At 42.5% G+C, this 25,116-nt stretch overlaps 1 long non-coding RNA gene across 1 annotated transcript; it reads right to left on the bottom strand.

Annotated features, from left to right (window-relative positions):
- Window positions 1-847: 847 nt before the first annotated feature.
- LOC137165897 (uncharacterized) lies at window positions 848-24,527 on the bottom strand. The gene is made up of 4 exons (XR_010923517.1): window positions 24,293-24,527; window positions 9,568-9,641; window positions 4,143-4,226; window positions 848-1,269 (listed from the first exon to the last, which is right to left on the bottom strand). It is a non-coding gene; the product is annotated as an uncharacterized lncRNA (long non-coding RNA).
- Window positions 24,528-25,116: the final 589 nt, after the last annotated feature.

Here is a 25,116-nt window from a genome sequence, read left to right as displayed (position 1 = left end):
CGACTTCAGGGATGGCTGTCCACCCAGCCAGTCCCCTACTGTAAATGAAATGGATGGATACGCCGACCAGAGCTTGCTGGTACCATGTCTCTTTCCCCTGGCTAAAATCCCCTGCTTTAGCGGCTGGGAAGGTGCTGGTGCAACTTGTAGTGATCCTCCCAGAGCCAGCTGTGCCAGTTGTTGGGTTGCTTTGTGCCAGAGAAGTGGCACAGTGCAGCTGAGGACTGGGGAGCCCAGAATTGTACACGTTTCTCTCCCTCTGACCTGTGATGTGTTTGAACATTTCAATTCAGAGTGCAACATAGAAAATATCAAAATGCAATCTTTGAAGGTCACCTTGGAAGCCCAAAACCTGCTTTTCAAAGGGCAACGCACAACTGTTCCCCTAATTGGTATTCACATTATGGTGATTGGACCTGATTTGTATGTAGAAATAACCGTTAGATTTGTGATTTGCAATTACAGTAACCGTGCATGCATTTTAAGAATGCAACAGTGCATGCATTTTTGCATTGTCTGAGGCTTCCGCTCTTGAAAATCAGGTCTAAAATGTCTTGATAGCATGATGTTGTTTTAACTGCATATAAATGTCTGAAATCCTACCAATTGTTTATTAAACATTAATTCATTGCACATAAAAGTCAATTTTCAGTGTGAATGCAAATGTATTAGTGAAGGTATTTCTCATATCTGTCTTTTGTGGGGAAAATTAATGAGTTTGAGAAGCAGGGACTTTGATATTTTAGAGCGACTGACGTTGCCATCCTTCACATAAGGCCTGAGTCCTGTACCCACTAATCATGGAAATCAGGCTTCTTCCTAAAACATTCCAAGCCTGAGGGATAAATGTTTATTTAAGCTTTCATTAAACAAATGAGCTGCTTTTAGAAACACTGTTGCTATCTCTCGTATTTAGCTAGTCATCACATTATGGAAAAGAAAATAGGAAACTCAGACCTTCAAAACCCAAAATGAAGAATTACGCATGGAATTTACATTATTCATCATATATATGCTATCAGTACAAGAGGTGGCTTCTGCTATTTGCCCGGTTGGCATGGTACAATAGAGCAAGTTAAAAAATGAAGCAAAGTTTGATGAGGCACTTGGGTAGAGACCCATGTTAAATTGCTTTGGCCACTGAGACGTGCTATATGCTCAGAAAAATTTTCCACTGAAATGCACTGCAGGTGTGTTGTAGTAAAGGCTGCAGGTTCCTGAACGATGATGCAATTTGCTCCAGCTGGTAATCGCATTCCACATTTGCAGCTATAAAAGGGATGCAAATAGTGTGTCGTATGTCTTAGTCTTTTTTCAGTTTAAATCAATGCTGCAAAACTATGGGATGGGCAAGCAACAAACACTTACAAAAACAAAGTCCGGGACAAATAAGTAAGAAACAAAAAGAGGGACTAAAATTTTCAATCAATGGAAGCAGATGGGTGCTAAACATTTCTCAATATCAGGCCAATTATTCAGGTGCCTAATTAAAGTGTCCAGCTTTAATACCCACTTCAAAAATTTTGGCCAGGATACCTAACTTATACAGTAATATACATGAATTCCTATTACATCCTCAATGTCCATTTATGAAGAGACAACTACTGCATTCCTAGCATGCCGAAAGCTCCCACTGTGGGCTAATGGCCAAGGCACTATGCTGGGAATTAAGAGATGTGGGAGCTAACCTAGCTCTACTGCTGATCTGCCCTGCAACATTAGCAACATTAACACTTCACTTCTCTGTGCCTCTGTTTCTCCCTCCCTATTTGGACTGTAACCTGTTCAGATGTTTTTCTCTTTAGCCCCTTGTGCAGTGGGGCCATGGTCTTGGTCACAGCTTCTAGGTGGTACTGTAATAACGATAATGTGTGTTTTATCTGGGTTTTCAGTCTTGGGCCCAAAATATATTAAGCTTCCTTAGCTATTTAATGTGTAACCTGCTCTGTTTATAATATGTGATGAACAATATAAACATTTGTTACAACCAATGCTTTTCTTGGGTATCCTACAGCTTCTTAGGGCCAAATGCAGTATATAGATAAACAACTCCTAAGGAAAGTCAACAGCAGCTGTGAGTGCATCACTGAAGGCAGAAACTGGCCTTTACAACTTTAGAATTAAACTGCTGGTCAAGGATATATTTCTAAAAAGAAAAATCGACAATACTCTTGCACAACCTCAAACTTGTGTTCTCAATAATACTTTTATCCTGAAGCCTGCTCATAAGTAACATGAGTTAATGGAATTCCTGTGTGTCTGTTAGTGGAATTATATGAATAATGCAACATGATATTCATTTGCTTTTTTCATCTTACTATTCTTCCACTAAGCCAGCTGCCAGCTTTAGCTGTCATTTCCAGGGACCTAAAGATCAGGTGGGATTATATACTCAGGCTTTTCTGATTAATAACTATATGAATCAATAAGGGATACAACATTTAGCATAATATAACTGGGAAATAATAGGAAGTTACAGAGCTTACAACAGTTCGGTTTTTTTAAGTTCCTATTTCTTATGCAGCTTGGTATAGATGTGACTCAGGAGCTGTCAGTTAAACTTGCCTAAAACGTCAGGGAGCGGAAATATATGGGTTAATTGTATTAGGCTGGAGTTTCTTTCTTGTTACTTTGGCACAGTCCATATGTCATCAAAAGAATGGATGCTTGCAACAGTGTTGCTTATGGGTTTTATTTTGAAAATAAGCCTGCAATTTGTTACTAAAATAATTAAGAGGGCAATTTGTTACCACAGAATAATGAACTAAAATATTTCAGTATCATTGCTTCAGATCCTTTACCTCCTCGGCCCCATAATTTGAGAAGAAGAGAGTCTCTTACCAAAATCAGTGAATGGCAAACTTAAGACAGATACTTAAGACAGATGGAAATACTTCAGCAGGTAGTCAGACAGTGGAATTCCATTTTTCTTAGGTATTTGCATGGCCTCCATAAATGTAGTATCTGAGCACCTCACAATCTGTAATGTATTTATCTTCACAACACAGTTGTGTGGTTGGGCAGTGCTATTATCTCCATTGGACTCATGAGGAACTGAGGCACAATTGGTGGGATGCTCAAAAAGCCTAACTTCTATTTAGGCTCCTATCTTCCATTGGGAGAAACTATGGCCCAGGTCCTCAATGTCCCCCCTCAATGTCTTCAATGCTATTTAAGTATTTAACTTATATACTTTTGAAGATCTAGGCCTCAGTGATTGCCTAAGGTCACAGAAGAAGTCTGTATAGGGGAATCCAGGTCTCCTGAGTCCCAGACTGGAAACATCATTCTTCCTCTTGGAAATCATGACAGCAAGACTTCCTACTGTCACTGGACAGACCTGTGACCAATCAGAGTTCAGGCAGTAACACAATAGAGAAGGATAATCAAATCTCATGTTTTTAGGGCATAAGGTAACTATTGATGGGGGGGGGGGCATATTTGGCTAAGGAACAGTTTCTAGTGGCATTGTCTATCTACCCAGAATAAATGAACTGTACCTATGAAACCTTCCACCCAGACTGTGCTCTGAATAGCTAATGCGTTCTTATGCAGTGCTCGCACCCTGTAGTGTGGAAAAGCCTGGTGCCATTTTGTAGTCAAGGGTATTGCAGCTCTACCACATCCCTAAGGTGGCCCCACCTCCTGTCCTATCCCTGCCGTCTCCCCAGTGCTGGCAGGGGTGAGCAACTCCTATGCAGGATTCCGCATGCTGTGCCTCCATCCCCTATGCTCATGGTGGAACCATTGAGCCAGAGATCTTCACATTCATGGAAGTTCCCCTAAATCACTGCTAAAGGCAAAATAAAAACATTGCTGGACTCACATTCGGATCTGGTGGGGCAAACCTTGTGCCCCTGTGCTGCATTCACAATGTGCATATAGTTGGTGCAATTATTCTCAGAAAAATGAATGTTCCTCTTCCACGATGAAGGTTATTGGCAGGTGCTGCATACTCTTACACACAAAACTATCCCTGATTGATATGGGTGCTCTCATTGAAGCCAATGGGGCAACTCATAACTCTAGGGGCTACCCCCTGAGTAAGGATCCATAGGACCAGACCCCTTGGAAGATGCAGTTCCATGCTCAGAAGGTGTTCTGGACTTAGCAGTGCTTAAACATTAAATGTTCTGGTTTACCTGACATTTTCTATTTTATGCCTCCTCAGTACATTTTCACTGGCAAGGGAAATAACATTCATTGGCTTGGAAGCAGAGAAACGCCTGGAAAACAGATAACAATAAACGTAATCCAAACATCACTAAAATGTAACATCATTAAACAAAGCACAGCTTTTTGGTAGATAACTGCATATGATGCAGATGATACATGCAGTTGGTATGGGTGACAGAAAGAGATACAGATGAATTACTGTACAATGCAACTTTTAAGCTGAAAACATTTGCCATTCCAAGCATTCAGGGTCTGATTTTGCTCCCACAGAAGCCAAGAGGAAAAGTCCCATTTCTTTTGTTGGTTTGGTTTTGTTTGTTTGTTTGTGTTACTCCACCCTATTCAGGCAAAACTCTCCGTTGCTTCAATGGGAGCTTTGACTAAGTAAAGATTTAAGGAGCTAGCCCTCTGTCAGTGCTTGACCATAAGTGGCATTGAGATTGGCCTTCCCCTGGGAGAACAGATATCATGTTGCTAGTACAGAAATGTAAAAAGGCGGCTGTGTTCTTTTGCTGAGCCATGCTGTTGGCAGGTGTTGGAAGCCTGTTGGGAAATAATGGGTGACCTGCCGACTCGCTGCACAGTGTTAATTCCACCTTGGATATAAGGGAGGTGGGAGTGACCCTTTGTTCTTTTGAATCTAGCATCTAGGGCTAAGCAGTCTTAAGGGAGGGACTGCGAAGCCTAGTCAGAAGGGTTGGCACTCCCCTTTGCACAACAGAGCATACCTCTGCCCAGGCTATTTGTATCCCAGCTTTGGGAGATGGAGAGGGTGGGGTGGGAGTGAGCCATGTTAGATATTCGAGTAGAGTTGCTGGACCCTTCACTACACAGTGGCCCTACTCTTTCCCCCCTACAGCTGGTGATGGGGGGTTACGTTGTTTGTTTGTGGTTCAAGCAGTATCCCAGGAAGTGGGATCACATTATGTGTGACTATTTTGGGAACAGCTCTGCAAACGAGGTCAATACACCTCACCTGGAAGCATCTGGTGTACGGCTCTGAGGCGGTCAGAATTTAGCACATTCCACTGAGCTTGAGGACTAGTCAGCCCACCCTCCAGGCAGATTAATGAGCCCAGCTGGTTTGCAATAGGATTGGCCAAAGGGCGCCAGCAGGCCTGCTTTTAAGTTTAGCAGGTGGTTGCTGGCTGTTCAACACTTATGCTTGCAGCTGCAATCGTGGCTGTGCCTGCTTTGTTCTTGCCCTGCTCCAGTCTGCTCCAGCCATGATTCCCTGCTTGGTCCTGACTCCCGCTCTGCCCCTTGACTCCAGTTCCTAGAGCCTGACTCCTGCTCCAACCACTAGGCATGACCACCCACACCCTGGTCGTGACAGAGATGTGATACTGGAATAGATGGACCTCAGATCTGATCCAGTCTGGCAATCCCTCTGTAATATTACCATAGAGAGTGGCTATGCTAATACCTGTATTGAGACTCTGAGCATGCCCTGTATGTAAAACTCTGCATGGAAACAAAATCTGTATCTGCATCCGATCTGTGGTCCGCAAACCTGGTCCACAGATGATAAAAGGATACCTGCAGATTTGCAGGGCTCTACCAGGATGACCAGAAGCCACAGCTGACTCACACTGACCCAAGTGCTCATGAAGTTAATAAAAGCAGGGCTGCCTTCTCTTGAACCTACCGCTTTCCTGAGTGTTTTCTAACCAGCATACCCCTGATCACATGGAGCAGGAACAGCCGACCAATGGCCCTGAATACCTACCATGGAAATTACACCTCGTGACCTTTCCTAGTGACCAGGAAATATAATCTGCAATTAAACTCAGCCTCCGAAATATTTTTGCTTCCAGTTCACAGCCCTGAATGAGCTTAGGGTATGTCTATACTGCAATACCCAGGTATGACTGCAGCTCAAGCAGACAGACCTAAGTTAGCCGTAATCTAGCCACTGCAGCTCACACTTCAGTGCAAGCCATACAAGCCTGCCCGGAGTCCTGGGTAATTACTTGTGGGCTAAAGCACGTGCTGCTGTGACATCACTGTTCTGGTTTGAGCTACCTAGATTACAGCTAGCTCAGATCTGTCTGCATGAGCTGCAGTCATGCTCCAGGATTGCAGTAGATGCATACCTTCGGAATGAAGCCCTGCCAGCTAACAAATAGATTGCCAATGAAGTGGGTTCAAGTTTCATAACAATAACTGGGCAGAACTCTTAAACTACCTCACCTCCTCATGCGCACGCAGCTAAAGAGACTCCAATGCTCACACTCTTTCTTGTCTGTATTTTTCATATGTACAAATTGTGAGCTGTTATGTCATAATGTTAAGAATAGTGCTATAGCATAATGTTATGAAGACTGTATGGGACATGGTCAGTGAGGGGAAGCTATTGTATATGGAGGATGGTGGAATGTTTAGTATATGCGTATAATGTTTAAATTCAGTGGGATCTGGACAGGAAGGAGACACGATGGCTTCCCAGAGAAGAACACAAAAGCACACATTTTAAAGACAATGGCCTGTCAGGCCCTAGGCTGAAGTGACACACATGTTTTGCCAGGCTGGGGAGCAAGAGCTGAAAAAGGCTCTAGACAGTTAAAAATGTCTTGATCCTGCAAAAAGGAGGAGGGGGTGAGTTGCCAGGGGCTGAGTAGGATGGGTGAATGAGTTCTGAGAGAGAAAGGCTCTGTGGAAGAGTCTATAGAGAGTGAGTGCTATCAAGGTCCCCCTGTGGAAGATGATCAAACACCTGGTAAGATGGATATGCATGTAGTGTGTTTTGTTGTTTTTTTAGATATTTTTTCTCTGAAATTCTTTTGTTCTAAATAAATGATACTTTGTTTAAATAGACCATTTGGTCACTGATGACCACTGTCATTGCCACACAGGGAACAGAATGGCAGGGTCTGAGCCCAAATCAGACCAGCTGAGGTAATCATGGTTAGTACCGGGGATTGCAACCTAGTACCCAGTCTGAGTGAGAGAACCATGTGATTCCACCTATAGCTCAGGTGATGTCTAGAGGCCGGACACCTGAGAAGGGAATGCACTCAACCAGACCAGGAGGCTGTCAGAAGTACAGTTAATGCAGTAACTGTGACACAAATATTTTCTAACTGGCAAATAATTAACAAAGTCTCCCAGACAGAAATAAAATTCTAGCATGATTTTCTCTCTCTCTGAACTTGCTACTACACTGGTTAGAATCTTTGTTCTCTGGAGCTCAGTGATTTAATATACTGTAACAAACGTTGCTTCATTCTTCAGATTTCAAGATATGTTACAATTTTACAACTGTACTTACAAAATGGGCAGAAGAAAGCTCAGAGGGGACCACTAAATAGCAATCTCTTTCAAAGTATTGTTCCTAATTGGAGACCTGCATTAATAAACTAAACAGGACAAAAAACAGAAGAGTTCCCATGAGCTAGTTCAGTAATGAACCTATCCTGGTCTCACATATTTGAAATGTTGATGCTTCTGCTGCCTTTTTATTCAGTTGCCTTTGGCTTTCCAAAACACTTCCCACTGACAGTTTGACATGTGGATTCTATATTAACTGTTAGACTTGCTGCACTTTAGTTTCATAGTATTTTTTTAAGAAAATATTAAGAGATATTGAGCATGTTTCTACCTTAATAGTGACAGTGAAAACTCACCAAATTCCAAACTGTTTTCAGTGTTCAGTTCTAAACTTGGCATGTGTGTGCACCCATGCACACACACACACACAAACACACACTCTCTTTTATATGGGGTATAAATAGTTACATTAGTTGTGGTTATTTGCATATCCTGTCTCACTTCTAAATTTCACTGTCCAGACTGCTTGTTTTGTTTTTCTTATACAGTTTTAGCCCTTGATGCCTGTTTAAAAAGAGCTGTACTGAGTCCATAGAAAATTAACCATCGATCTGCATCAAAACAAGGAAATGAAATGAGGGATTCATGCCCACCTCCACTTCCTGAATGATACTTGCCACCATCTATGGTTTGGCTAAGAAAACACATGCTTGGATCAGTTGTCAGAAGCAAATGAGAAATCCACATGACCTGTTGGTGCACCAGTTAGTCACTGAGGCTCTGCCATAAAAATGACTGGTGGGAGGAAAGCTGCATAACAGATCTCCTTCCCTTCCCCAAAATCACATTGTGGTACTGTGGGCAGGGTTTGTCCCACAGCAGCCTGAGTTCCCCCAGAGCCAATTAGCTTCCCTGAGATCTGCACATCAACTTGCAGGAGAAAAGAGCAATCTCTGGCTTTACACTGATTCTGATACCCTTTCTTCTTGAGAAGCCCAGCTCCAACAGAGATTTCTTTTAGGCCTCCCCTGGCTGGAGCTTTCTAGTCCACTATGCTACGGGATGGCTTGGGCTATAATACCTTCTGTGAGTTACCTGGGTTGGAATAGTGTAAGAACCTAAGGACCACGTGAAATCCTCAGTCAATGGGAGTTTTGCGATTGGCTTCATGGGAGCCAGGATTTCAACCCATATGTTGGGATGATACTGGTACCAGCAGGGCAGATCTGTGTTTGGATATTGGGGATGTGAACTAGCCCCAGGTGAACATTTAAAGACCAAATGCTTTCCAAATGTACAGATCACAACAGTAAATCAAGAGGGAAAAATATTTTGCAATAAAAAACCAAACCGAAAATAATGTTAGAAAACGGTCTGTTTCGCAGAAAGTAAATAATAAAAATAGCAACAACTCAGATTCATCCTCAGGGTAACTCAAATGAGGCCAGTGAAGTTATCCCCAGAATGAATCTGGCCTAGCATATTTATAAATTTCCTTTATATCACATCCTCTTTCTTAATCTTTGGTGTTCATTATAAGTTTTATATATGTTTTGTATTTATTTTTTGCCTTTTAACTACAGGTCTGAGAATTACTAACATGCAGGTTTATTACTGTGTAGTGCCATTTCTGCTGGTATTGTAATTATCTGTTTATGCTTCATGAAGGCTTTATGTGGTTTTAGATATTACTATATGTATGTTCATTTAGGTTCTATGTCTATTTCAAAGTTACTGTCAATTGCAAAAGAATAATTTATGTATTCTGTAATAAATAATAGCATATATATATATAAATATAGTCTATGTAATTAAATATATATGTGTGTGCATATACATATGTATTCTGTAATAAATATATATGTGCATACATATATGTATTCTGTAATAAATAATAGAATGTGTATATATAAATATATTATTATATGTAATTAAAAATATATATGCACATATATATTTAATTTAAATGAATATTTTGTTTTCTGTCGTGCCCTCCCTGCACACCCCAACATGCTCTAAACATGATGATTCAACTAATTACTATCCAGTCCAGTTTACAGACACATAAAGAGGCCAGAGAAGTAAAGTGTGTTGCTCAAAGATACTCAGTATGATACTTACTCAGTAAGTCAGCCACTGACTTCCTGGGTGGCGTTGGCCAAGGAACTTTGCCTCTGTGTGCCAAAGCTCCTCACCTGTAAAAAGGTAATAATACTTCCTTACCTGATGGGTATTATAAGGAAAAGTACATGAAAGATTTTGACGTGCTTTAAGATCTACTGATAAATAGAGCTATGTAAGAGTTGGATATTATTATTCAAAGCTGAATAAAGACTTTCCATTACCTCCAATAGGGTTTTGATCAGGCCCTCAGTCTGCAACCCACCATGAAGCAGAACCCAGTCTCCTGAAACTAAGCTCTTCTATTAACAGTCTGGAAAATTATATCCTATAAATATATGATGAATTTCATTTTTTTTTTCCTGCAGCAGAAAGTAGGATACTAAATTTCAGTTGTTGCTGTGGTGACCCAAGGGATAGTTAGCTCCCCAGCCCATGAAAAGAGAAATTGCTCTTGCAAATTTCTCACTGGTCCATCTGTTGCTGAATGAGATTTTGTGTCATTTACTGTGTGGTAGCTCATAACTCCTGCCAGCCACCAGTTACAGTAGATGAGCACTATACTCTAACAGTAAACAATATCATTGACACTGAAAACAATCTAATGTGCTGTGCCACCTGCTGCGCAGAGTACATTTTCTGTACAGATTCATAACTGAGTTAGAACTGCAATATGAACCAGTGTGAACCAAACTATGAAAACAGACTGAGGTGTATTTATATCAGAAAACTATCACATTATCATTATTAGCTAACATTTATTAAAATTGCAATAGAGCTCAGAGATCCCAGGCCAGGATTATTTTCCTAGTGTGCTACATGTTGTATGAACATGCAGTCAGAGTCAGTCCCTGTCTCCGAGAAGTTTATAATCTAACCACTGAGTTTTGCAGAGCTCTGCTTCTAAGCTTCAAAGGCCTTTAGTAAATGAACCAGCTTTTCGGTTCCTGTAGTCAAGAGCTCATGACCAACAACCTGGGTGTCCCCTTCAGATTCTTTTGACTGAGCCACATCTAATTGAATACATTGTGGCTGGGCATCTGCCCTGCACTGGCCAGGAAGGGGTTAAGAGGGCCAGTGGTGAAGCAGCCAATGGGAAGGAGCTGCGGAATAGCCAATCAGGGTCGAGAAACCCAGTATAAAAGGGAGCTGCCAAGGCCTGCAATCCCAGGAATTTGGGGAGCCTTGCCTTGCCTTGCCTTGCCTTGCCTTGCCTTGCCTTGCCTTGCCTTGCCTTGCCTTGCCTTGCCTTGCCTTGCCTTGCCTTGCCTTGCCTTGGGGGAAGGAGGTCAGCACCTGGAATAGAGCAGTGGTGGACTGCTGGAGTTTTGCAGAGCAGATGCCCTGATACAAGGATGGAAGAGGTACTGGGGCTGTGGGGAAGTGGCCCAGGGAAGCCTGTTGAGGAGTTGGGGGGGAGGTGGTGAAAGCTGGCTGCACATAGGGTCCCTGGGCTGGGGCCTGGAATAATGGGTGGGCCTGGGTTCCTTCCCACCTTCCTCAGACAGTTGTTGGAGTGGTAGTAGACTGTAGTGGCCACTGAATTAAGTGGCAGAACCAGGACTGCAGAACCCCCCTGGAAGGGGGAACACAGATTCTGGCTTGGCCAGAGGACCAAGTCAGGAAGAGGTGATGGGTCCTGATAGCAGTGAGAAGGACTACTGGTGAACCCCCAGGAAGAGTGAAGGAGCACAGGCTGTGGACATAGGGGCCTGCTTGAGCTATTCCCCAGATCACCAGCAGGAAGTAAGTGCCAGTGCAGTGAGTATGTCACAACATGTAAAACTGAATATTTTAGAGGGGTGGGGAATAATCTTTTCTTGCTGGGGATAAAAACAAACAGGAGCTAAATCACCCTTGAAGCATTCCCAAGCAGAAAAATGATGGAGAGATTCCTTTGGTAAAAACAGCTAGGTTGCCTCTCAAAACTGCAACATGTAAACGGAGACATTTTAACATACTCATAAAAGCTAATGGCCAAACACTATAGCAGAGTCCATTACAAAGGCAGGAATGTCCTAGTAAAACTGAAACATCTGTTCACCTTATTCCAGGGGCCACACTAACCCTTTACTAATGTTTTCCTTTTCTGCAAAGCTCTGTGCAGATGAACAGGCTGTCTTCATCAGGATGGCAATTCTGTCATTTCTTAGTACAGATCATGAATTCCTAGACTTGCTCAGTTCTTGTCAGGCTCAGCAGCAGAATTCAAAACATTTCCAAAAGAGAACCACAACCCCAACACCCTCACACTGCCCCCCAGAGATGATGGTTTATGGCCTTGTGTGGCGGTTTAGTACAAACTGTCATCTCCCGTTTATTTTTCATAAAGGAAATATGCAGCTCCATTTTAATCTAGCAACAGTGTAGATATCACTGCAAACAACGTACCTCCTACCCTGTCTAAAATGCATGTCCGGGTGATCTTAAATCCATCAGTAACTGCTCTGGTTGAATTGGCTTAACTGGCCGCCAGCAAAATTCTTGGAATGTAATAAACCCTCAAATGGGGGTTACTTTATTTCCTTTCTGCTGCAGTGTGCTGCTCAGGACGATTTAATTCTCTAGGGTGCTATCTGCTGCAGGAGCAGGAGGGATGAAATGAGAACTTTTGAGAGGCAGCATAAACTAATGAAGACCTTGGTTTTATTCCCACCTCTGTCACTTATCTGCTCTGTGACCTTGGCAAGTCACTTCACCTTAGTGCTGCTCTTTCTCCTCCATCCTTTGGATGTTCTGCAGCAACGAGGGCGGGGTTCAATATCCAGGTTCTCCTTTCAACAATACAACACACAACCAGCTCAAGCCCTCACCTAGTAACCTGGTGCCTCTAGAGGCAATACTTCCCCTCTCGCAAACACAGAGACTGAGTGTAGGAAAGAGACTTTTAATAAAGGAGAGAATTTCCCCAGCATTAACTTGGGGAAATGCCACAAGCAGGATTCACACCCATTAAAACCATGAACAAAACACCCAGCGGGGAGTACATAGGGCAGTTTCCTTTTGCTTCAGGTTCTTAAGTCCAGCAACAAGAAGTTCCTTTAATGTGCCCTTCCTTTCACAGCATCCCATCCATAGGTGTTGTCCTTAGTCAGGACAGACTCAGTCTAGAGACACAGCTGCAGAGTTCAGCTCTCACCCTGTTTGGTGGGAGGGGGAAAGAAGATCCCTTGCTCAATCCACTGTCCAACAGCTATGATTCAGCCTCCCTGCCAGCGGCCCACCACTCCACCAGCCGCCCTCCTGGCCACTCCCCTGCTATCTGCCCTGCTGTCTGCTTTGCTAGCCGATCTGCCAGCCACTCTGCTGCACACCATCACTTTCTGCTACCACTTGCTTCCTCCATGTGACCTCACTGGGTCAGTCTCTTGAGGTTCCACCCAGCTCTCAGTGATTGTCAGCTCTTAGTGGGTGACCCTCAGTGCTGAGGAACTTAACTCTCAGCACTTAACAAAACAAACTCATAATGGAATCTTAATTAGCTCTATCTTTGAACAGTGGGAGTGGAAGGTTAAACCCTGCCTGGGGCTCTTAGGCAGAGCCCACACTTCCAAATAGGAATATCTGTCCCTGCCCCCTATCAACCTACATAGGGCTCTGGCATCTGAGCCCCTTGCTTAGCCAGTTCTGGTCAGATGATAGTGACCCTTTGAGCTGAACAAGCTAAGCACATTCTGCTGTCCTTTGCTCATACAACAAGGGGAGCAACATTTCATTACTGCATTTAACACTAAAGTGATTTGTAACCCAACACAGGCCAGAGGGATCATTTGGGCAAAGCAGTCCCATCATTCTGAGCACCTAAGAAGGGTGGGTGAGCTCATGCAAATATAGTCTAGCCCTGGTGCCTGTTCCCCTCCCCACAGCCAGCTCGGCAGGGGACAGCCCATTCAGTCCCTGCTTACATGCAATAGCAAAGGAGCTAAAACTGATATTCTGGCCTGTGGAGGAGCAACTGGGCATGGGAAGCCTGTGCATGGATAAGAAAGGATTAGTTAGTACAGGCACAGATGGCTGGAAAAAGGGCTCTTCCTCCACCCTAGAAAATTTTGCTGGAAAAAAAATGATTTTCATTGAAATTTTCCATTAACTTTTTTTGGTGAAAAAACCAAAACCTGAAATATTTCAGCTAAAAATTGAGATTTTAATTCAGAAGTGCTGCTCTGTTGCCTCATGGAAGCTGTAGTTCAGATGCCTAACACATCCATTCTTCTCTATGTACCAAACTCTTTGGTAAGACTACATGTCCCATGATGCACGGTGAGTTCCCCCGATAGTGAAGGGAGGTAATTGCATCATAGGACTCCCTGTCCATCCATTCTGTATCATGGGAGAAGTAGTCTGTCTGTCTGTGTAGCCCAGCCCCTAGAGGAGACTGGGGCTATAAGAAAAAACTAAACTATAACTCCATTAGGCACTACAGCAGCATTTCTGAATTGAAATATGTCAGTTTTCAACCAAAAACCAAGAACCTTTTCATGAAAAGTTTAGTTCAAAAACCAAGTTTATGGTGAACAATTCTTTTGACAGAAAAGACTTGACTAACTCTATCTAGCTAATAAATATTTGTAGAGTGCTTTGAGGATCAAAAGGATTACATCAGTGCTAACTATTATTAGGAGCATCCTTAGCTAGTCTGTAACAATTCATTTGTATCAGAATTTCTAAAGGACGTTTTGTTCCCTCTTTCTTTCTCAAAGATATCGACATAGATATTATTGACAGTAATGTACTTAAATAGCTGATATGATACACTGCTGTCTTTACATGAGTGGCACATTTAGAAGGAGAGAGGAATACACACAACCAGGTTTTATAAAGCTTTGCAGAGAAAGCTATAACAAGGCACAGAAATAATTAACATGATATTTGGAAAGCTGTTTCAGTGGCACACTCTCTATGGGTTACCTTCTACAGCTATTTATTTTATTGATTGAATGATTCTGAAATGTGCAAAGAGAATGTAAATCTTCTGTTCACCACCGCTCTGCTCCTGTGCAGTCCCTCAGCCATTGAGTGGGTCTTTAGTACCTTATCTGCAGCATTTTTATTTTCGAGAATAACTTAGAGAGCAGCCTGTGCAGTAATTTCCTTTCCATCCGTCTTTTTATTCCTTAATTAAGTGTTTCATTGAGATGTGCGTGAATGTCATTACTGACCTGTACAAAAAAAAACTCTTCAAGCAGCCAATCATGCAGTTAGCCCAGAATAGATACAGTCACCAATAACATGCTCATATTTCCTGCAATGTAATGCCATGTGTGCCTACAGCCATAGCACAAAATGGTGAGAGCTCATCAGGTCAGTAGGGTCAGGCTGAGCCTGGACAATTATTTAGATAGCTGCAGCAGGAAGTGGTGGTAATGATTTCAGTCTGTGGTAAAGTATCCAGCCTTTCCCTAGCAGTGTCTTTTTTTCAATGTTTACCACTAGATTTCTCCTTTAAAAAAAAAAAAATCCAAAAAGAATGCAGTCTCAAAACTTACCAATGGTTCATTTCTCAAAACATGCTTCCCAGCATGCAACATGTTCCTCAGTCAAATGGTAGAAGGCTTTCTCCCAGGGTCCAGAGTAGAGCCTTTTTATCCCACAAGATCTCCTCTTGCCATACTAATTGCTCCTTCAAAGGATGGCTATTAGCCAGATGGGCAGGGAGTGCTGTTTGCTGAAGCTGGAAATGGGTGACAGGATGGATCACTTGATTACCTGTTCTGTTCATTCCCTCTGAAGCACCTGGTATTGACCACTGTTAGACAGGATACTGGGCTAGATGGACATTTGTTCTGACCCAGTATAGCCGTCCTTATGTTCTTATGATCCTCCTCCTCCTCCTCCCTCCTTTCTGTGGGGGTCCCAAAGGTCTCGATCCTTGTCCCACTTCCTTCTCCTGCTACACCTCATCTCTGGGTAATGTCATCCAAAAATACAAATTCATATACCATCCCTATGCTGATCAATCACATTTCTATCTCTCTGCTCCAGAACTGTCTCCTTCTCTCCAATCTCATCTGTCTCTGATACCTCCTTAAAGATGTCTGGCCACCAACTCAAGCTCTACATGGCTACAACAGAGCTTTTACATCTTTCCCCTAAAGCCTCCCCCACCCACCAAGTCATCTCCAACTCCGCCTGGATGTGAGGAGATAAAGGGAGGTCTATGTCTAAATCTTTCAGATTCTCACTGCGTAACATCTCTAAGATACAGCCTTTCCTATCCAACTAACGCTCTTGGCCAGGTTTCCATCATATTGTGTCTTGATTAATATGACGTTCTTCTCTCTGGCAGTGACAAATGCAGTCCTGCCATGCTCATCCATTCAGAATGCCACTGCGAAGATCATTTCCCTAACTTATTGCTTTGACCATGTCACCCCTCCCTTTAAATCCTTCCACTAGCTCCCCCTTCTCTAGCACCTCAAATATAAGTTAGAGCAAGACACTACATTCTCATTCTCTCTGTTGTGGAGACTTACATTTGTTCTTTCTTTCTTTGTCATTCTTTTAGATAAAAGCAAGCAAGGCTGAAATTACATGCACTAATATGTCTTTAGGAAACACAGCTGTTCCTTCACATTCACCTGTGTCCTGCAGCGGGTGAGTCACTGCCAAGCTGCCCAACAAGCCGCAGGGTTCAGTAATGTAAATAAAGGTATTTTTAAAGATGCCGAAACCGTTAAATAAAGCTCACAAAGTACAAAGCTCACAGGGAGAGTGATGGCAATCGGTATCTCCCTGTGAGAGGGTGTACCAACACTGCACTGGTGAGGCGTGGGTTAAGGAAATGCTCTGAACACAGGAAGCCCCATCCCCTCATCTATGCTGAGCATGCTCCCAGTTGAGGGAGCATTCAAAAGGGAGCAGCTCAGCTCAATCTGGGCAAACAGATCAGGGGAGCAGTTGGGTGCAGCCCCCTCCTGCAGGGCCTCCTTGAAGGGCCCTGGGTTGGAACCTGGTGCAGGAGGTTGGGCCTGGGTTCCCTCTCCCCCACCCATCTCAGACTGCAGTCGCTAGGCAAGGTGGTCCTCAAATTTCACCTAGGTGATATAGTCTGGAGTATCGCCACTTGGTGATACTGCCAACCTCGGACATGCAAACACCCCCCAATATGCCCTCTTTCCCAAAATAGCTAAACGCCTCACACTCCATAATGTATTTCACCTCACATTTAACCTGAGAAGTAGGCATGGTCATGCTGGTGTGCTAATTGCACTTTGCATACGCTATGAAGCCACTTACCGATACCCCAGCACAGATCCACTGAGGGACAAAGAGCCTCTTCGCCTCCCTAGACCACAGTGGGCTACCTGAATTTGGTACTGAGCATTAGGTGGGGAGACTTTTTATCATCCATCCACAGTGCTCCCCCCTACCACCTGCAAACCAACAGGCCAGTGCACATGCTACTAGAGGAAACTAGTGTAAGTCACCGGTGAGGATCTTTCCCTCAGCCCCCTCGTGGCATTATGCTCATCATGGGATAGGTACAATCTTGCCAAGTGTTGAGCTCCCTCAGATCATCAAAAGCATTCAGCAACCATTTATGCACCACCATTGGGCAGATTTTCAAGAAAGCTCCTCAGACAGGGTGCTGAGCATGTCTGAGAATCTGGCCCTTGTAGGGGGCTAAATGGAATTAGGGCTCTTGAAAATTGGGCTTGAGTTGTAGGGTGCAAACAATTGACAAATCTGGCTCTTTGAAATCTAGACCAATGACTATTTCCACCTAGGAACATAGTGGATTCTTTGTCACTTCAAGTCTTTAAGGCTATAGGTAGGACTGGCTGAACATTTCTGACAGAATGTTGCCTGCAGAAAATGTCATTTCATCAAAATCAAAACCTTTTGTGAAAAGGGTTGATTTCCACATTTCATTTGTTTAAAAAACAAATGAAGGGTTTCAGTGGTCTTGAAAGTATGATATCAGAATAGAATGTTTGTTATTTTATACTGAATTTTTTGTTTAGTATAAAATTTAAAAAGTGAAAATCGGAACAAAACAAAACCTTCTGATAACCCCCATCCAAAAACAATTTTTTTGACAAATTCTTGGAAAGTTTTCAATTTTGTCTTTTGACGTGGAGTGAAAAAAAGCTTAATCTCAACGTTTTTCATGGAATGGAAATTCCTTTTTTTTTTTTTTAGCTGCATGTCTTTTTTTTTTTTTTTTTTTTAGAGGAAACACTGTACAGGATACCCTCTCAACCAGAAGTTATCACCTTGATGCAGAAAGCATTGGATGAACTTGTATGGGTCTGTATTATGCAGAAAGACAGATTAAATGATCACGATGGACCCTTCCAGCCTTTAAATACAAATCTATGAACTATAATGCCTCCAGCTGCCACCAATTAAGCAGAGCATAGCCCTCACGTGGTTCCAGTTCATAACAGAACAAAAAAAGTTACAAATAAACAATGCCAGTGAATTCAGTTACTGTTTGCCATAAAAGTGATAAAACATCAAGCTACTGGAATAATATAAAAGTACAGCGAGACATCTCCATAAAGAGAAACCTGAGCAGAACTCTGTGGTGCCATTCATGAATGTGCAGCTGCTCACAGCACGTTCACACAAGGACAATCAAACTGGTTCTCCTGGACAAGCTGTTCATTGATCAACAGTGTCACTTCAGTCAGCATGGGGTGAGAAAAACAGAATCTCTCTCCATGGGCCTGTGGCAAGGAAAGAGGAGAGGCAAAAGCAGAGAAGGGTTAGCTTGATGCAGATGCTTGAGTAATGAAAGGAGTGCTGTAAGAGAATCGTATCACCCTAGCTGATTCTATGCTTAAGGTCTCCTGTGTTAGACCTGGACCCAATGACACATCATGTAACCACAGATATAGGCCACTCTGCCACCTTTTCCATGGATCAATCAAAGGGTGATGTCCATTCAGGCAAAATAAGCTGGTAAAGTCCAAACTAAATTCAGGATCCTGAAAACAAGGTATATTTTTCTCACTCTGAGGGTCTGCAGTCATCTCCACCTTCAGTTTCCTTCTTGTTTTTCCATTTCTTAGATCCCTGCCCATTACCTTACTAGTTATTTGATTGCATCTGAATGGTTCCATAAGTACTTTCTACCATACTACTACTCTTCCAAGCCTTCTTCCTTTATAGCCCTCGGTGTCAACATCCCAGACATGAGCATCATCCTGCCAAATTTCAACTGGAGCTCATTAGGTCATACTCTGTCATTCAGCTTCATTTCTTACTGATTCTGCTATTTCCATTAATTCCTTGCATAACAATGGGCCAAATGTTGGGGTAAGTGTGAAATCATGTATCTTATAGTTATACAGGATATCCAGTCAGACTAATTTACATCTATTTTCAGTTTATAATTTACAGCAGTCATTAGGTGAAATTCTATGGCCTGTGTCATACAGAGGTCAGACTAGATCATCGTGATGGCCTTAAAAATCTATGAGTAAACTTGCCACTAAAGTCATCATGCTCCTTTTTATTTCCATCTGCCCATTACCTCAGAACATCTCCCTCTTCTCTTTATTAGTAAATTGGAAGTACATGCTGTAAATCAAGATTCATCCCAATGCAATCCATGGAACTGACCATAGTGTAAAACTGGGGTAAGTAGGATCAGAAACAGGACCAACTTGAGTGGTTTCCAATAGCTTCTCCCATCTTTACTAGCATTTGCCACAGAATGGCTCTTGGAGAAGGTCCCCTCTTCTAATTCAGGTCATGACTGCGTTAAACTGGTGGAAGAAGTTATTGGGTTATAAAAACTTGTACTGTTGCTGCTTTTGCTGTGGCTGTCATGTGCCTAAATAGGGGACTTTGACCTCAGAGAATGTCACTCTCGTATCTTCCATAGTCATTCACTTAAAGAAAAAGTCAAACTTCTTATGACCGTGCTTGCTGACTGCATTGTGATAGTTCTGGAAACTAACCTCATTGTAAAAGTACTCTGACATCATCTATTAAAATTCTATCAGGCTGTTAACTAGAGTCTTTACAATGCTCTTAATTATACAAATACGTTTATAGTTAAAAAAAAAAAAAAAAAAAAAAGCAAGCCAGACAGTAGTGTAATTCATCCGTCCAAGTGCAGAACTTTGCAAATTAGAGGTTGCATGATTTCTTCCACCCTGACCAGAACAATAAACATAAATCTGCATCAATATGCTTCCTTGACCCCTTGAATATGGTTTGAAAATGCAATCTTGTTTCATTAAGAAGAATACGAATCTTCTGTTTCAATGACAGCTGCTGGTGGTACCATCACTGCACAGCATCAAAGGTCATCAAGCGCAGTAAGCCAGTCATCAGCTACAATACTCTATCAGCTTTGTCAACCCTTCACTCCAGTTCCTACTTAGTTTGCAGCCAGGATTTCTTTCATGTCCCCTGGGCAAGTTCCAGGGGAACATTTCCACGTGCTTAGTACATCAGGCAATGGATCAGAAGAGGAATCAGCAAAGTGGTTCACATCTACTGTTTTATTAGTCAAGCAAAAATATCCTGCAAATTTTTTAGTAGTACTTTCTACCCTACTTGACATGCAAGCACAACACTGAGCTTTATAACTATTAGCTAACACCCAGAAGTTATGGCTTGATGTGGGACTCACTTGATAAAATTCTATGGCCTGTGTCATGCAAGAGATCACATTAGATGATTACAATGGTCCCTTCTGGTTCACCCAAAAACCTAAGGGTGAAATCCAGGCCCCATCAAAGTCAATGAAAAATTGCCATTAACTTAAATTGGGCCAGGTTGGTAGAATTCTACCCATTTAACAGAGTAAGAAGTGGATACACAAGTTAAGTGACTTGACCAAGTTATAGAAGAAATTGGTGCCGGAACCAGGAATCGTGACTGTGGGTCCTATGCTCTATCCATTGCACAACACAATTTAATTCAAAGGTCCGAACACTTAAGTGGCTTCCTTTTTTCCGTAGGTGCAATCTTGCAGCCACAATACCTGGCATCCACAGTTTATGTGAGCACAAATCGGCAAGTTAAAGCTTTTGCATGTGCAAACTTGTGCCTAGTTGAACATCTGGACCTAAAGTGTACATAATTATATTCTATAATGCAGCTGCTGGGGGAGCAAAGGGGGGAGCAAAAATTCTTAGAGCTCAGTGGTAGATTTTAGCCACTGGCCCAATTTGTGAAGGGGTGAGTCCCAGGGGAATTTTCAGAAGAGAGAATTCTTCCCAGTGTTTCCAGGCTACAGATCCTCTGCTATCCTGTTCCTGCCCCTGGTGAGGTTTGTATTTGTTAGCAGTAGGAGGGAGCAGGCTCTGCGCTCAGGCGGAAAGAACAAGACTGACTATGTCTGGCTCCTGCATGGGACCCACAAAGAAGGACCCTTTACTGTTTAGCACCCTTTTACTTCCGTTTGCACCTCTGAAGACACCAGTCACAATCTGGCCCATAGTGAGCTGATTACCTGCTCCGTATATGTGAGGGCATTAACCACACTAATTTTCTGGGAACAGGACCAGGGCTGACCACCTTCCTGCTCCCTTTATATTCCTTACTATTGGAAAAACAGCTGTTTGGTTGTTGTTTTTTTACCATGCAGCACCTCCATTGCCCAAGGACTCTTCACCACTGTACAGCTTGCTGCAGTTTAATTTACTGATCTTGTAGTGACATTGCTATTCCAGTGGTAAAACAGTGAAGCAATGTGTAATGTGTAAGATGGTCACTCACATTTTCAGTTTCCATTTGCATGATTTTGTGTCGCTGTGAGGCAAACAGCTTCCTTGACTATTTATATATATAAATTTTGTTCTCATTAGATATTTTAAAATAAATTCTCCCCTCAGTTAATTTCAGCTCCATTTAGAAAAGAAAAGTGGAAATCAACATTTACCAAATGGGGGAAAAAAAAATATTGTTTTAATTCCACCCATAACCCCTGTGTTTTGTATGGCTCTCAAATGAGAGAGGTGGAGAGGGGTTGGTATAACAACTTCAATTAATATTGTACCATATAGTATTCAAGGAATGTAGAGGATAAACTAAGTCATTGGATGAAATTAAGAATGGGAAAACTTAGATTTACTGTCAGGAAAACTTCCTAATGGAGAATAGGGAAAATATTATGTCTTTAAATAAATCAGTGTTGCACCCTCATCTGGAATACTTTATGAAATATTGGTCACTCCACAGAATCACAAAATCATAGAAATGTACGGCTGGAAGGGATGTTGAGAAATCGCCGAGTCCAGCTACATTTGCTGAGGCAGGGTGAAGTAAACCTAGACCATCCCTGGCAGATGTTTATCCAACCTGTTCTTAAAATCTTCCAGTAGTGAGGATTCCACAGCCTCCTTTAGAAGCCTGTTTCAGAGCTTAACTACTCCGATAGTTGAGGTTAGATTTTAGGAAAAATCTTCCTAATTTCCCTTGACAATTAAGCTCATTTCTTGTCCTACCTTCAGTGGACATGAAGAACAATTAATCACTGTCCTTTCTATAACAGCCCTTAACATATTTGAAGACTTACCAGGTCCCCCCTCTAATCTGAAATAGGATATTGCAGAATTGGATGGGGTTCCAAGGACAGCAATGAGAATGTTCAATGACTGGAAAACCTCTCATGAACAGGTTGAAAGGAGAATAAAGAGGGGCATGTCCCTGTCCCGTAACATGAGAAAAAGGGAGCATTCAATTAAATGAAATGGTGGGAGAGTCAGAAATGATAAAAGGAAATACTTTGCTCACACAATGTGAGTTTAAACTGGGGAACCATCGAGGCCAAGTATTTAGTAAGATTAAAAAAGGGATTGGACATGTTAATTATGGATTATATCCATATTCAACAAATATCCAGAAGGGTTATTAAACCTTGGGCTTCAGGATTAAGCCCACCTCCATTTTTTAGAAATCAGGATCAGACCTAATGTGGGTGCAGATATCCCAAGTCTGCCTGCTGTGGGGTTTTTACATCTTCCTCTGCAGGTGCTGTTGTGACCACTGTCAGACACAGGCTCCTGGACTAGATGGACCTTGGTTGTGATTCATTATGGCAAATCCTGTGTTCCACCTTCTCCATGCACATGGGCTTTATCAACTCGCTGTAGGCCGAATTGTGGCTGGTCTCTTCACAGGAACAAAAGGCAGCAAAGGGTGCAAGATAGTAGACAATCTGTCTTTGTGGGTCCCATGCAGAGTCTGGCACATTTTTACTCTCTGTTCTCTCCAGAGTGCAGGGACTGCTTCCTTCTAGCACTCCCACGAATACACACCTCCTCCCACAGGCCGGGCAAGACAGCCATAGCCTGGAAACTCAGGGAAGAATTGTTCCTCCTGAAAATCCCCCTGGGACTCACCCCTCACAAGATGGGCCAGTATCTAAAATCACCACCGAGGACTATAGATTTTGGCTTGCCCTTGCAAGAAACTCCATCATAACATACTTTTTCTAGCCCAAATTTTCAACTAGGCACAGTTATGCAGCTGCAAAAACTTTAACCTGCAGTTCTCCACCCACAATAAATTATGGGCACAAATTCCACTGGTTGGACAGCTAATTTCATGACTTGTGGATGTAAACAAGTAGTTTAGCACCTAATATATGTTGGCAAAAATAATGTAGATGTAAGATACCATGGCTGCCAAATTGCATCTATTGAAAAGGGGCCAGTATGTGTCTAATAGTGAGGTCTTTGACTGCAGTATGTTCTTCCCCACAAACAGAGAAACGCCCCATTGGTTGAGACATTATGCCTCCAATTCAAGAAAGCACTGGAGTTGGTGCTTCACTTTAAGCATATACTTAATTCCCATTGACTTCACTGAGATTTAAACACATGCTGAATGTTAACGTCTTGATTAAGTGCTGTCCTGAATGGGGATGCTTTTCTGAATAGGGGCCTTAATGCTCAATGAGCCAAATTAGTAGACAGCATTGTGAAATTTCATGTTAGTTAATATTTGTGCTATTATTTATGTCCCCAAGCTGTATTTATCTTTGTTCATTTTTATATGCCAGGGAGCCAGACACATCTGTAAAGCTTTCACTGCAGATATATTTGTGTGGGTCAAAAAGCTAATGTAAAAATGCTTTTACAATGAATACTCCTGTTATGCCTTCTAAAATCCAATAAGCCAACTTTGCCTTTTCAATTAACAACACTGAATGGGCCAACTCTCAGCTGGTGTAATCAGTGGTGCTCCATTGATTGCAGATTAGTTGACTGATTTATTCCAGTTCAGGATCTGGCTCAATGACTTTAACTGGATCAGAACAACAAGCAAACAAAATAAAAAAAACAAAATGAATCAAGCAGCACAGTGTTTGGCTCCTTATTTACAAGCTATATGCAGCAGCCTTTCACTGGAGGAGTGTGGTGTCCAGCCCACCTTCAGGCACCATCGACATATCTTTTGACCATTGCAGCCCAGGAAGTTGCAGAACATAAGGGTACAATATCCAGCCAAAGTCACCACCATTATTAAAGCTCCATACACCACAATTTCCAGGACAAGAGGATACTCAGACCGGAAGCTGCAACCATTCATCACTTATGCACACAAGTGCTCCCAGTTACCATTACCTGTATTGTTGTAACGTGGCCCTATTGTGCTAGGTGCTGTACAAACACATGGGGAGAGAGAGTCTCTGCTGTGAAAATGTTATGGTTTAAATAGGCAAGACACATTATCCCTCTGGTACAGAACTGATGTATAGTAAGATTATGGGTCTGATCCAAAGCTCATTGAGGTCAATGGAAGTCTTGTGACTTACCCAACATAGAAGTAGAGTCTACAATGCTGTTTTCTTGTTGACAGACATTCAACTCCAGTCTTATCTCATCAGGCTGCATCTTCATCAGCATCAGAATCAGCACCAATCTCACCTTCAGGAATCTTCAGCAGTTTTTTTCCTCAGATAGAAGTTCTAACTGATCCAGACAAAGCCTTGTGATTTCCTCCATGGAAAAAAGTTTTAAAACATCAGGCAGCATTTTCTGTGGCTTCTTCTCCCCTATGCCACAGAAGAACTGACAAAGCATTTCATTTTTGTCTGTGATGTAGAAACTAACTAGTTTTAGTGACACACTCAGGTCTTGTCCACCTTCCTCTGTGGCACACTGCTCTTCATCTAACTCTTCTTTTTTTCTTCAGGTAGAACAATACATTTTATTTCCTTCAGGTGCCTGTGGCAAGACTCAGTGCTTTGCCACTTTCCCTCACTGCCTCCCAGGAGGAAGAAAATGCTGCTGCTTCTCCTTGGAGGATTTGCCTCCGAACTGTGGCCTGGCCCTGTGGTGTTTGGAGTTGCACTCCTAACGGTCACATTCCAGCCCCACCAAATCACCCAGGGAACACTTTGTACACCCCATGTGCCACTGCCTGCCCACAGCTGTCATGCATTGATTACATGACCTAGAAAGTCTGTGGCAGAGCTGGGAATTGCAAACAGGTCTCTTATGTCCAAGTCTGAAATCACAAGACCACCCTTCCTCTTTCCTTCCAGAGAGAGAATTGGAAGGAAGAGCTAGTTTGTATAAGTGCCACTCAATGTCCATGAGGATTGCAGACTCAGGCCTTTAATTTGTGTCCATAACA

Source organism: Emydura macquarii, unplaced genomic scaffold, assembly GCF_026122565.2.
Source record: "Emydura macquarii macquarii isolate MOO-44397 ecotype Brisbane River unplaced genomic scaffold, CSIRO-AGI_Emac_v2 contig_318, whole genome shotgun sequence".
Lineage (NCBI taxonomy): Eukaryota > Metazoa > Chordata > Testudines > Chelidae > Emydura > Emydura macquarii.
Note: the sequence above shows the minus strand (reverse complement) of the source record. Positions and strands in the feature narration are given on the sequence as shown.